We start from the raw sequence: 12,971 nt of genomic DNA, 5'->3' as shown, positions 1-12,971 counted from the left end.
GAGGTAGAAAATAAAGTTTGTCCTAATGTTCAAACATATTGAGACAACATAGCTCAAGGCTCAAAAACTACCTTTGATATACATTATGGGGAATTATATAGGAAATCCTTGTATGCTGATGATGGGATAATATGAAAAGGCTTCATTTGTCATTGGAAGGTTTGTGTTCTTTGTAAGGAAGAGCTCTTTTTCAAACTTATTTATGAATAAATTGAGTATAAACTGAATGTGGATATTTAAAGAGAGAAAAAACAACCCAGAAACAAACAGGATATATTATTTAGACTTCCATTTCAGAAGGATGGGTCAGAAATGACCTCTTTGTGAAATAGATGCCTTTAAAAAGAACAACTATGTAGTACAATGGACCTCAAAAATCTTTTTATAACATATAATAAAAGGTGCATTTTATACCAAAACACAATGCACATGTACACACACAGACACACATACATAGTTCATAATGACCAAAGCTACCTTGTTATCTGAAATAAAGTCTATTTTGTCTATTATATTCCTTCCTATCTTATGCTATCACATTAAATAATGTTGGTCATGGTCAACATAATTAATTTCACTACCTTCTAATGGCTCCCTATTTGAAAATTAAGCCCATCTGTAGTTAAGCCTCCAAAAGAAAATTTATGATTATGATACCATTGAGAAAGGAGGGAAGAGATGGGTAAGAGTTTTATGTCACATCACCTATCCCATAGTTATAGAGTAGCTACACAGTAGAGATCTCTATTTGGGAGTGAGGGCAATGATGACTGATTCTGTTACATAAGCAATATCAGATATTGTTTAGAGAACAGTTTTCAGTGAGCAATGATGAGTCACTGATTTTCTATTCTCTATATCTTAAGTGTTACTACAGAATTACTTGAAGGTAGCTTGGTCCTGCCTGTAAGAGCTGTTAGATGCTTTAACACAAAAAAAGTGGGAAAACTGCATTGAAGAGAAAATGATTCAACTTAGGACTAAGTTATAAGATGACGTGTGCTGGGGTCCAACCCCAGCGGGTCCAGGGGTCCCCAAAGGTGTGGACGGAGTCGGCGAAGAAGGAATGACATGGAGACAGCGTTCAGTTGATCAGCAGCCTAGCCAGGATCTCTAGCCAAGTTCTGGTCAGGATCTCCAGTGAAGTTCTGGTTAGGATCTCCAGCCAGGTGCTGTGTCCATGTTCTCTTGCTAGGTTCTCCAGCCAGGTTCTTGCCAGGTTCGGTCGCCATGTTCTTTCTAGGTTCTCCAGCCAAAATCTGTAGCCAGGTTCTGTCCAGGATCTTTTGCCATGTTCTCTCGCTAGGTTCTGTCTAGGATCTCCAGCCAAGTCCTGTCTCTTAGTTCTCTCTCTAGGTTCTCTTTCTAGGTTCTGTGTCTAGGTTCTGAGTCTAGGTTCTGAGTCTAGGTTCTGTCCCGGATAGCTCAGTCGGTAGAGCATGAGACTCTTAATCTCAGGGTCGTGGGTTCGTGCCCCACGTTGGGCGCCATGGCTACGGAACCTGGCTGGAGATCCTAACCAGAACTTCGCTGGAGATCCTGACCAGAACTTGGCTAGAGATCCTGGCTAGGCTGCTGATCAACTGAACGCTGTCTCCATGTCATTCCTTCTTCGCCGACTCCGTCCACACCTTTGGGGACCCCTGGACCTGCTGGGCTTGGACCCCCAACAATTGGCGCCCGAACAGGGACCCCAAGGTAAGCCCCTTCGCACTCGGGACGGATAGGACTCTACCGTAGAAAGAGGGTGGATAGTCTTCGCCGACTCCGTCCACACCTTTGGGAACCCCTGGAACAGGATTCCCTTAGGTAAGCCCCCCGACCCCATTGAGAACCCCCACATTCGGGACGGATAGGACTCCACCGTATTCTTCGCCGACTCCGTCCACACCTTTGGGGATCTCTGGACCCGTTGGATTTGGACCCCAACAGACGTGAGTCTCAGGCTTAAGATCTCATAAGTGACTGATGTACTTCTAATCTAGATTGAACAAGTTAGTATGGGTTACAATGATACAGTGGAAGAACAAAATTGGCACTAAAACCAAAATCTTTATCCTATAAGCTCAGTTGGTTATTGGTTCAATAGTTGTGGAGTAAATATTGTGGTCTAGATGCTGCTAAATGCTAACCATCCAAAGATAAGAAAACAGTTTGACCTCAAGAATCCCACAAGGAAGGTGTGCCAGCTATGCGGTTATTCAGTTTGCTACTCTCCCCACCAAATCCATCCACTCTCTCTTCCCTTGTCTGCCCTGCCTTTCTCACTGGGAGGTTGACCCTGGGCTTTGAGTTATTTTGCCTTTTAGCTTCTAGTTGTCATTGGCCAAAGGGAGTCATCAGTAGTGGATTGGAAGGTGAAGAGATAAAGATCAGGGCTTTCCTTTTCTCCTTCCTTTTGATCTGGATTGTGTTACCTTATGATGGTTGTTACATCCATAACTACCTTTCCTGAAGGACAACCCTTTCTTCATTGCCCATGCTTGTTACACTGCAGGAGCCTCTTTGTCCTTCTTTCTGTCTCATGCTTTTGGGTACTAATGATGTCTTACTAATCTCTGGGTTCTTAACTTTCATTTCTGGCTTTATTAACCTCGTCACATCTTTGTAAACATATAGTGTTGTTTCTTGAGAAGCCACTGGAGTACTATTCTATGTCTGCCGAGACTCTGTCATAGGAAAAGGCATATATAACACTAGAGGCCTGGTGCACAAATTCGTGCATGGGTGGGGTCCCTGGGCCTGACCGGTGGTCGGGGCTGATTGGGGCCGTCTTTCCTAGAGCCATTCGGAGCCGGCCGGCCTGGGGGAGGGACCACAGGAGGTTGGCTGTGGGAGTGCACTGACCACCAGGGGCCAGCTCCTTCATCGAGCGTCTGCCCCTTGGTGGTCAGTATGCATCATAGGGACTGGTCGACTAGTCATTCAGTTAACTGGTTATAACGGTTGCTTAGGCAGATGATAGATGATAGATGGATAGATAGATAGATAGATAGATAGATAAATAGATAATAACAAAATGGAGAAGTATCAGGAGAGAGGAATTCTGCAGTGACCTTTTGAGAAATTTTTCTTTTTTTGTACATGCAGTGATGGGGAGCAAGGCTGTTGAGAAAGGTTATTTGAGGCAGGACATTAAAATTTGATACTAGAATAAAAGTGTGTGAGATGAAGACAACAGAATATAACCTTACATATTATTTTCACTCAGATTTTTGCAGTTGTGTCTTTTTATTTTTTTTTGCATCATGGCTGAACTACCTTTTAGTGCAACAAAAATGTTAGCACTTTGGAAATGTCTATGAGCTCAACTCACATTTATTTACGTACTGGTGAAGAATAACGATGCACTTAAGGACATGATGTGCCTTGAGGCTGAACACCAGAGTTATGCCTTTGGGGAATATTTTATTTTTAATATGTTTTTCACTTGCTCAGAGCCTAATATCCTTAAGACTCATCCTTACTTCATTAAAATCTGAAAAAATGGGGACCTGTGCTAATATAGTAATAGAGTTTTCTGTATGTTGCTCAATCTATTTTGTTTTTTGTTGTTCGTTTTTTTTCTGCTTTGACCTTTTTACCTTGATCCGTTTGACAGGTTGGCTAATTTAGCATGAAACAGGAGCAAGCAAGATAAAACTAGATTCTTGCACATCTGAGAAAGACATGGACATGCTGGAGGGAGCTAAACAAACAGGAATCTTTGACCTTCTCCATTAAACTACTGCTCTATTTCAGTGAGCTCATTACAGGGAAATCTGTTAGCATCCTTCCCATGTTGGCAGATGACTGGTACTGAATACATGCTGCCAGTCCAACAGGGGGTCAGGAGAAACCCAGCTTGTGTCTGACCCAGAGCTGCTAAATGGCAAATTCCTGTAGTTACTTGCATTATGCAAAACTGCTTGATGTACATTAAAGAGAACCTTTTAACCCCGCACTCATTTTTTTTTTTCTCTTTCTTTCCATTTTCTGACTTCTGTGGTGAGATTGCCTTAAAGTCTTATCATACCTGCTCATACTCAGGGCCATTAATGAACATAGATGTTGTTTGTTGTTTGTGCTAATTTTTGCAGTTGCAAAAGTCTCAATTTTAACCTCAAGGCAATGTCAGCTTTTAGCCTTGAGGAATCATTCAGTAAATAATGCCACTTACACCCTACTAGTGGCCCAGTGCACAAAATTTGTGCATGGGGGGGGGGTGTCCCTCAGCCCGGCCTGCACCCTCCCCAATATGGGATCCCTCAGGGGCTGTCTGACTGCCAGTTTAGGCCCAATCCCTGTGGGATATCCCTCTCGCAATACGGGACTGCTGACTCCTAACCACTCACCTGCCTGCCTGCCTGATCTCCCCTAACCACTCTGCCTGCTGACCTCCTTGTCCCATCTGCCCCCCCTACTGGCCTGCTTGCCCCCAATTGCCCCCCCTGCCAGCCTGCTTGCCCGCAACTGCCCCCTGCCAGCCTGCTTGCCCTCCACTGCCAGCCTGATCGCCCCCAACTGCCCCCTACTGCTGACCTGCTCACCCCTAACTGCCCTCCCCTCCTGACCTGATCGCCTCTAACCGCCTCTGCCTCGGCCCTGCCACCATGGCTTTGTCCAGAAGGTCTCCCAGTCTAATTAGCATATTACCCTTTATATATATATATATATATATATATATTACTAATTGTATTATAATACTATATATTTCAGAGAGAAAGGAAGAGGGGGAGAGAAAAACATCAATGATAGAGAATCATGGATCGGCTGCCTCCTGTACGTCCCCTACTGGGGATCTAACCCCCAACCCAGGCATGTGCCCTTGACCAGGATTGAACTCGGGACCCTGCAGTCTGCAGGCTGACGCTCTATCCACTGAGCAAAGCCAGCCAGGGCACCACCAGTCACTTTTAGAACTGCTTCTAAAAGCAGTATTGCTTCTAGAAGAAACCCCGTGCCACCTTCCCCATCTAGTTGCCTGCCCCCCACAGCCATCTGCACACTGCTGTTTCAGACATTTCATGGGAATGGGACCATACACAATAGGCATTTTGTGACCAACTGCCTCACTTGGGTGTATACTTCGGAGTGGCCAGTTGCAGGGTCCTACGTGACTGATATTAATCATGTGAGGAGCGGACACCGTTTCCTTTCTGACAGCAGTGTGTGAGGGCTCGGATCTGTCCACATCCTGACCAACACTTGCTATCAAATAACTTTTGGTTATTTGCCTCCAAGGTGACCTTGGGGTCCCACCGAAGCATTGTTCTCTAGAGCAACGATCTATGCTTTTCAATTCAGTTTTAAAAGTGGAAGTTGTTTAAAATGTCTGCCCAAACATCCCTATTGGTAAGTTCTCCCTGCTCAGGATCCGCTGTGACACAGCTTCCAGGGGCTAAGTCTGCCCCAGGCCCACCTCACCCCCCTGCTTCCTGGTCCTGTCTGGTACTGGGGAGGGCCCTGGGGAGGGCGCTGGGGGCACCAGCCAACCCTCTGCGGGGCTGGCCCCAGGCTGCGTTGGGCTTTGGGAGCCGAGGGAGGAAGAGCAAGGTTCAGGAGCAGCTTTAGGGCTGTGCCTGTTGAGGTGAGTGTGCTGCTCCCCCCAGGCAGAGGTGAGGGTGCCCGGGGGAGGGGGAGCGCCTTCTCTGAATGAAGCCTTCGGAGTTGAGGAGCTCCTGGGTGCCCATCTACGGGCTCCACTGCGCCCACCGTCCTGGCTTCTATGCTGCCTCAGAAGGCAAAGGTCCGATCAACAAAAATGAAAACTTTAAAGAGGTGACGTGGGCTCCACCTCAGAGTGGCTCAGACATGGTTCATGGTCCCACGTGGGACTACAGACACCAGTGGGTGTGGGCAGCGGCCACGTGGGCCCGGCATGGTCCTCTGGCAGGGCTCGAGTGCAGGGAGGAGCCGGAGCTTTGTTGGGAGAGAAAGTTCACAGGGCTGAAGGCTCCTTCTTCAAACATTGATCGCTGGTCACGGTCTGGCCCCCAACTCCCATCCACCGGGCCCTCCTCAAGGAGTAAAGGGCGCCAGGCGAGGCCTCTTCCTGGCCATCCTCATGGACCCATTGGCTTGCCTGAGTTTGTGGGGGCAGATTGTGGGGCTCCCCGCTGGGCAGCGCAGCCACAGCTGCAGCCCTGAGGCCAGGCTCTGGGCTTGGAGCTGGGCTCCCCAGTGCCGCACCCCCCTGATCTGCAGGCCCCCTGATCCATAGTCCCCTCCACCTGCAGCCCCCCTGGTCCTCAGTCCTCCTGGTACATACCCTCACCCCCTGATTTGCAGCCCCCCCAAGCTGCAGCCCACCTGATCTGCAGCCCCCTGTGCAGTGACTCTGGGCTCATTGTGAATGCGTCATTATTCCAGGCCCGAGGGTGTGCTGGCTCTGGGGGGCTGGAGGCGCTGGGAGCCTGTTTCTGCTCAGGTCCCTGCTATTCAGCCCTTGAGTTACTGCATCTGGGCTAATTTGCATATTTCTCTAATATATATATAGATTAATTCAAAGGGGACATTAAAGTCCAGAGAAATGGGCCATGTTATGCAACCTTTTCCCACTTGTCCTAAAAGGAAAATAAAATGAAAGTTAAGGCAGGTTTTTCTATTCTTTTCTGGAGATGTAAAAATATGATAAAAATTAGCCCAGCCTGTGTTGCTCAGTGGTTGAGCATTGACCCATGAACCAAGAGGTCACCCTTAATTTCCATTCAGGGCACATGACTGGGTTTTGGACTCAGTTCCCAATAGGGGGCATGCAGGAGGCAGCTGATTGATGTTTCTCTCTCATCAATGTTTCTATCTCTCTATCCTTTTTCCTTCCCCTCTCTGAAATCAATAAAAACGTATTAAATATGATAAAAATTTAAAACAACAACACACAAATGTGCAGGCTGAAACAACTGCCCTTATGGGTTATATAGTGGTTTTGGACTCTGAGTCAAACATTAGTTCTTTTCTGCAAAAACCTCCTGATGTTTAGTGTATAAAGCGTAATCACACTTTGCAGTAAACTACAACCTGTACTCCAGGACAGTTGCATAGAGCCTGAAATTATACAAGTAGATGCCATTTCAAATAAGAGTTCAAAGTGACCAAGTGGAAAGAGCACTGGGTTAGAATCCTAACTTCATTGGTCATTTGCTCCTTTATCTTGGATTATTTTCTTCACCTCACTGTAAGGGATGAGTATATGGTTTTATTTTAGTTTTAATATTCTGATTTTGCTTTTGGGATCAGCCATCAAAGGTGGGGTTTATCTCAGTTATAAGCACATGAACATGGTTAATGGTGAAATTTACTTAGGAATTTCATAATATTGTTTAAAGTTAGACTTTAGTCATGTTGTAGCGACATGTTTCAAAATCAATCTTTTGTTTGTAATTAGGTTGGAAGGAGGTCAATCTGAATTTGTGAAAGGCCTGAGATATGCAGTATTTTAGAAATGCGATGTTGCCACATATGTCATTCTCACAGCAGTGTAAACTAGGTTGAATAATGTTGCCAGAGTAGTTTACCAAATAGATTGCTACTGATCTGCTCCTCTTTTTAATATATACAGCTAATATGCAATGAGCATGTTAATAATTTATGTGAAAATCAATGGACCTCAAATACTGTGATTTTAAAAGTTTATCCAAAATACCATTCTTTGTTCTAATGAAAATAGATATTCATTCATAACAATGCTTTTTTCTATGTAAGGAAAAGTCCAGGTGCCCATGCCTAATACTTTATAATTCTGCTCTTGTCTTGAACCCATGCACTTGACTGACAAGCCAAGACTCATGTGCCATCTAGTAGGTCACTATGGAGATGAAAAGGTTGTTGCACACTTACTTCAGTAGACTAAAGCAGGGCACTGTTGTTCTCTATGTGAAACATCAGCGAATCATGTGTGAGGATGAGGAGTGTCTGGCCTATAGTCATTGAATTTGGCTTCATAATTATCTGCTCATTGATACCTTATTTAGAAATGTTTAAAATTCAAATTTATTGTGACTTCAAATATTACTGTATAGGACTACAGTCAATATTAATTAAGTTTTGAGTTATGTAGGACTATTTGCTCAAAATGAGGTACTAATTTATCTTTTATAAAAGTCTCATGTGACTGTGAGAAAGTGAAATTGAGGAGTGTTTAGATTAGGAATTGAAAAGCATGTGAACATGATTTGACAAAGTCTGCACAGGAAAACATAGTCCAAAATCAAAAGGTCTTTTATTGTATAGGATACAGTGAATTGATTCCATAAAATTGATATTAAATTAGGAAACCATACAAATGTAAAATTTAGGGAAAAGCATAAAGAGACTTACTCAAGCTAGATTAGGTATTAGGTATTTATAAAACTCAAATGGCATATGATTGAGTTCTGCAACACCATTAACAGACTTGGTTTATAATCTTCCATGGGTATTCCTCATTGCTTATTCTTACTATGGCTGATTTAAATACAGGTAACTTACAGGGAAAGTTTGGAAAACATATGTGAAAGGCAGCAACACTTCCATCAACTTGTATCTTTGAATAATGGAATCAAAGAAGACTACCTTGACAATCTGCTCATTTATCTCATATTGTTGCATGAATAATAAGCAACTGATTTACAGTATTTGTTAAAGCAGTTAGCTTTACCCTAATGAATATAAAGTCTACACATAAAATCTATTGAAGCTAACTCATAACCTTTTCATAGGGTCGTAATCCTGAGAATTTTAAAAGTTCTGGGAACTTTCTCCTTAAAAGTGTTTATATTCAGCATATATGTAGCATTTTGCAAATAATTTCCTGAACCTTATAAAGTATATGCATGAGTACTAAAGATGTCAAGTATAAAGAATTTTAAAATTTAGGCATGGAACAAGTGATCACTGAGGGCTCTATGGAAAGGCCAGTTGGCATAGAATATTTCAAATTAGGTGTTAGAGATTTTTATCATTGAAAGAGGTAGGTATGTATCACCCAACTACCAAGGAACTGGGTTATCAGGCAGGATAGCCAGCCATATGTCATAGAGTTGTGAGAACTACAGGCTCAGTACCCATCTTCTGGGGTTGTAGATGGAACGGTCTGAAATCTATTGTCTTTACTGGGTAATCTTTAATCTATTACCAGTACAGACTGTAAACTATACATAGTTTTTGTTGTTGCTGTTATTCATGAGGCCTTTCAGTTTCAAGGAAGAGATTCCGTGAAAATAAACTAAAGTCCTAAGGATTGATGGTAAGAACACAAATGGCATTGAGGGAAACTGGAATCTTAGAAATGGCAGCAGGCTTTTTGATGTTCTGTGTTAGGAATTGGTTCTGAATTCAAGGCAGCTGAGAAGCAAGTTATAGTATCTCTTTTTAGAAATAAAACTTTTTTGACTATATGAAACTGTGATTTATCATGATGTCACTTACATGTTCTCCATTTATCTATTTGGCTCACTGTCAACCTAATTCTCTTCCTTTTACTAACGTAATGCTTCTACCTGTGTTGAAGTAAAAGAGAATTTGATTCATCTAAGAATTTACATTCACACACTCTGTATATTTTGTACACTAGATTACAACATGGATTGTTATGTTATTTAAATACCCTATCTAATAAAAGAGTAATATGTAAATTAACCATCACTCAGTGACAAAGATGGCAGCACCCATAGTGGCCAGGACGGGACGCTGGCGGCGTCTCCCCAGCAATGCGAGCCCAGCGTCCACACCCCAGCTGCATGGAGGGAGGGACAGGGAGGAGCCTCAGGCCGGAAGTGGAAGCCAAGAGCGTGGGGAGCACCAGGAATGCTGGAAATCATGATTCTGGTGGCAGACGTGTTACGCGATCTCCTAGACCAGTGATGGTGAACCTATGACACGCGTGTCAGAGGTGACACGCAAACTCATTTTTTTGGTTGATTTTTCTTTGTTAAATGGCATTTAAATATATAAAATAAATATCAAAAATATAAGTTTTTGTTTTACTATGGTTGCAAATATCAAAAAATTTCTATATGTGACATGGCACCAGAGTTAAGTTAGGGTTTTTCAAAATGCTGACACGCCGAGCTCAAAAGGTTCGCCATCACTGTCCTAGACACTCTAGTGAAGTGAGCCTGGAATAAGTTACTCTTGAGGGTGGGGGATGGAGGGAAAGCAAAGGTGAGAGACATAAGACAGAGTGTAGAGGAAAAATTAAAAGGAAGATACTCTGCAACTTCTAGGAAATCTCCACCAATGGAGCAAAGAAAAAAAAAGAGAGCTCTATTATTCTGTGAGCACCAAACCAGACTGGGCTGGGGTCTCACACAATTTGCTTATATGATTGCAAAGACAGACCTTTTTGGTGGCCATCTGTGTTAGTTAATTGCCATAATCAAGAGTAAAAATTAAAACTTTTCTATCTCTATGACAAGCAGGTCCTTACAACTTGGAGCAAGGTAACTATCTATAATAATAAAAGTGTAATATGAGGGACAATGAGGCAGGCAGGCAGAGGCAGTTAGGGGCGATCAGGCAGGCAGGTGAGCAGTTGGGGCAATCAGGCAGGCAGAGTGGTTAGGGGCCATCAGGCAGGCAGGTGAGTGGTTAGGGGTGATCAGGCAGGCAGGCAGAGGCGGTTAGGGGCAATGAGGCAGGCAAGCAGAGTGGTTAGGGGCAATCAAGCAGGCTGGCAGGCAAGCGGTTAGGAGCCAGTGGTCCTGGATTGCTAGAGGGTACAAGCAGGGCTGAAATACCCTCCTGTCCCCACCCCCCTGCCCCCGTGCATGAATTTTGTGCACTAGGCCTCTAGTTGATTATACTTGAATTTCGTACCCACTGTGTTGGTACACATATCTGATACTTTAGAGAGGAGGAGATAATATCATATAAAATAGAACCTGACTTCCAGGGCTTAAAAAAGAGCCTACAGAGTATTTTCTCAGTAGAGACTATGAGTGGTGCAACTGCCTAATGATTAAAAGATAATGTGGTTGTGGCTGGCATTATCATTTTTTGATACAGTCATTAATGTTATAATAAACCTGCTCTGGAGAAAAATAAGAGTTCTGATTTGTAGTGCTTGCCAATTTCCACAGTGTAAGTATTCTTACCTTTCAGCTATATGTAGTTTTAAAACTGGCTTTTAAATTTTCTAAATATTTGACAGTTGGCTCTTGTGAGCCAGACATTTCCAGTGTCAATCCATCACCAATAAGAGAACCTGTGTAAACCAGTAAATTGGTAAAAAATTTAAAAAAGTTAAACATCACGCATGCTAAGATTGAAATAAGTCAAATGGACAGGAATAATTTAAAGACTCTCACTGATTAAGGGTGAGATTGCAGCATCGGGAAGTCTTTAAAAAAAATAAACTAAATTTTAGTTATTGGTTTTGATATATTGAAAGGCAGATGAATAAAACCAAACTAGTAGTCACTTGGATGGTCATTTCCATTTTTCTGCTTAGCTTATATTAAAATGCAGAGCTCTAATAGTTTTGAATAACTAAATGGTTCTAAATATCAAAGAAAGTCTTAAATAACTGACTAGATTTGATTAAGAAGCAGATGCTACCATTTCATGTAATATTGACAAAAAGTCTCAGCTATTTGTCCTTGGGAATTGTAGTTCCTGATACCTTTCCAGCAATATCACGTGTTCTCCAATGAAAGGATGTTTGAGGGAGCTGTAATTAGACTCGACAGGAGTTTAATGTACTGAAGACCTAACACTGATTTGATTTTATATTTGCATTGATGATATACACTTATACTTAATTTTCCTAACTAAGTCTGACACCTTTATTGGAATATTTGCAAAATAGAAAGGAATGGCTTACAAGAAATATGACAGCATGGTTCAGACCAGATGGAGGCTCTCTGCACTGATGTGATGTGACATCAGAGGAGCTGATCACTGCTAGACTCACTATGACCATTAACTGAATGGGAAACCATAGCACTCTTGAGATGAGCCAATTTCACTCCTCACAGTCCTCTCTTCATTCATGACAGGTTTGGGGCCATGTGGTACACAGAGAACCTCCTTATTACCTCAAGCCACAGATTAACATAAACTAGAGAAAATAAATGGGGAAAATCATTGTTGTGAGATTGGCACCATAGATAAGGACTAAAAAAGAAGTGATGGAGGTTTCTGTAAATAAGTGCAAACATTCCACTTTAGATCTTAGTGAATTTACTATAAACGCAAAGGACAATCTATTTTTCCTCAAAAGTTCCCACCTGTTTGGCTATAGAAATCCAAAGTTAAGGAGGCCAAGTTACTACCTTTTCTTCTGCTCCCTGCCTATTTTGTAGGTTACCTGGCACCTTTCCTACCTATGTTGTTTGAGCTCATTGAGTTTGGATTTCTCTGTCAGCTTAAAACAACCTGATACAGGAATTGATCACTATGCTATGTTTAACAAAGGCTTACTCTAATACATAATTCTTGAGCTGGGCTTTTAATTAGTTATAATATGTGAATGTGTTGGCATTTGGAGAGGTATTTTTAAAGGTAGGGGGACTAAAAAGTATTTTCAGTTGAGGGGAATATAGGTAAGTAGATGAGGATAGGTGGTGGTGTTGTTGTTCTTTGTTGTTTTTTTATGTGTTTTTGTTTGTTTGTTTCTTTTTAACCAGGGAGGCCTTTTTTTGAGATGAGTGCAAAGTTCCTGACAGTTGTGGTTCCTTTGGTAATTCATAGCCTAAGTCATATCAGATTCTCCCTCTGATATTTATTTCTGGACATCTACCCACAGGACCATGTCCTTTGGTGAGTCACTGTCATGTGTCTGGCAATTATAGTCCCTTTGAAAACATCCAAGAAAATTCTAATCTCTATTAAAGGCTGAACCCTCTCCAAATTACAGTCCAGTGACAAAGGTTATCAGACTATATGTATCCAAATCATTAGGACTATTTGTTAAAAATCTGGGCTTCTCTTGAAATCCACTAATCGATGGAGACAGAGAAGTCATATTTTTAATAGTCCAGATGATCCTTAAGCTTTCAACTGTATTTCTA

General features: G+C 42.4%; 1 non-coding gene across 1 annotated transcript; it reads left to right on the top strand.

Moving 5' to 3' along the window:
- The first annotated feature begins 1,414 nt into the window (after positions 1-1,414).
- TRNAK-CUU (transfer RNA lysine (anticodon CUU)) lies at positions 1,415-1,487 on the top strand. The gene has a single exon. It is a non-coding gene; the product is annotated as a tRNA-Lys (tRNA).
- The last annotated feature ends 11,484 nt before the right edge of the window (positions 1,488-12,971 follow it).

This window comes from Myotis yumanensis, unplaced genomic scaffold (assembly GCF_028538775.1).
Source record: "Myotis yumanensis isolate MYYU_CA2020_CCGP unplaced genomic scaffold, mMyoYum1.0.hap1 SCAF_1, whole genome shotgun sequence".
Taxonomy (NCBI): Eukaryota; Metazoa; Chordata; class Mammalia; order Chiroptera; family Vespertilionidae; genus Myotis; species Myotis yumanensis.
Note: the sequence above shows the minus strand (reverse complement) of the source record. Positions and strands in the feature narration are given on the sequence as shown.